At 32.2% G+C, this 1,925-nt stretch overlaps 1 pseudogene; it reads right to left on the bottom strand.

The window, feature by feature from the left end:
• Nucleotides 1–566: 566 nt before the first annotated feature.
• LOC102247632 lies at nt 567–1,622 on the bottom strand (annotated as a pseudogene).
• Nucleotides 1,623–1,925: the final 303 nt, after the last annotated feature.

The following is a 1,925-nucleotide window of genomic DNA, read 5'->3' as shown; positions in this document are numbered from 1 at the left end:
ATTTCAATTTTTCCTCATGACATTCTGTTGACATTACAAAAAAATTAGAAATCATTAAATAATTACTTTTGTAATAAGCATGTTAAATCCACTGAAACCCTTTATTAAAAAGAAATAGTTCTTAGTTATTTTTAAGCAGATTAGAAAATTCTGTTTCTAAGTGTTTCAAGAATATAAATAAGAGAGGTTTTATAGGTAACACATTGTTCATGGCAGTAAAATCACTTAATGATGGAAACATTTCTAAACATCCATTTAAAAATGTTCTCTCCTTTGTGCAAATTTCTTTTGAATAGCAGCTACTTTTTTTATTGTTAAAGTGTCATCTTGAAGTAAATATTTAGTGTTTGTTTTTCTAAAAATATTTGTTATGTAGCATTTTGTATACTTTAATTTTAATTCCAGAAATTAAAAAAATTAAACTCTGTCTTTTTATAAAAGAAAAATAAACAATGCACCTTTATATTTGCTTGACAGTTATCTTTTTTCCCTTCAAATTTCAGTTTAATGTTTTACTATGATTTAGATATTTTCCCCCCAAAGAACAAAATTTATAGCATAAAGATTCAGGTATCAGAAAGACTCAAAAGGCTGTTTTTCACTTTGTTCAACTTTTGTTTCCAGACATTAAGAATCATACAGTTGTTGCCATTGCTGTTTTCCAAATTTCCGATGTGTGCTATGACTGATCACCACTTTTCTCTGGGTCTGATCAATTTTGCAGTAGGCCATTTTTGTTTTCATTGAATCATCAACTCCAATCTGAAGTTCCTGTTGCATTATATCAAGAGAAATTTCTTTATTTGCCATATTCTGTTCATGTTATCCAAGTGAATCTATGAAGTCTTTATTAGTCTGACAATTTATCACTCAATAAAATGGTTAAAAGATCATGAATAAGTTCGCCTTCCAAAAAATTGATGGGTTTTCAAGTAAGAAGATGTTAAAAAAGAAAGACATTTGGATCTTTCAATATTCGTACAATACCCGTGGGCACTGGGAAGGATTGTTCTCCATGTAACTTCCTAGCAATTTGACCGTGACTTTTGAAGCAGCATCATTTTTCTTATAATCCACAAGCAGCTCATAAAATACCCTAAAAAGAATGTGCTTCTTCCCGGTGATGATGTTCCAGTAAGAAATCCATTTCTAACTTGACCCAGTTCAGTTGGAATATATTGGATGGCCCCACAAGATGCTGTCACTTTAATGAGGCTGCTATCTACCGTGTATCTTACAGGAGTATTCTTATCCATACCATGGAAAAGGTTGCTTAGCAGTCTCAGAGATGGGCATTCATCTTCCTGAAATTTGACCAGCTTTTCACAGAGGCTGTCAATCAGGACTTATTGCTTATCTAATTCCAGGATCAATAGGAGGAATACCAGGTCATTATCATCTTCCTTCAGACATACATCACAGGCTTCAATAATCTGAGCTAAATCTACAGGAAGGCCACCTGTAATTTCTCTTCTGAAATTCCAGCTCTCGCTCTAAAAATCAATAAAAAAATATTTTTGAAAAAGAGTACCAGCTCTTTTAGATTTCTGATAAGCTCAAAGCTCAGCATCTTGATCTTCCTCACTGACGTCGATAAAGTCATGGAGAAAAGGTGGCGCATGCTGAGTGCTCCATTAGCAAACAACTGGGACAGCAAAAGGGAGCTGATATGCTCTGTCACTTGACAAATCTCTTAAGTACTTGACACAAAATGTCCATAAAGTTTATTTAAGTTATAAAACATTTTAAAGATAATTTCTTATTTATCACTGTATATGCTCTATAATTTGAAGACCTTTTGAAAAACATAAAAGTAACCACAGTAACATTAGTAACTCCTATAGTTTATGAATGTATGATTTCAACTTGTGTGCTGAAAAGACAGACTAATGATACAATACATTAATTTCAAATATTCTTTTACA

Source organism: Myotis brandtii, unplaced genomic scaffold, assembly GCF_000412655.1.
Source record: "Myotis brandtii unplaced genomic scaffold, ASM41265v1 scaffold1927, whole genome shotgun sequence".
NCBI lineage: Eukaryota > Metazoa > Chordata > Mammalia > Chiroptera > Vespertilionidae > Myotis > Myotis brandtii.
This window is presented reverse-complemented; position numbering and strand designations above follow the sequence as displayed.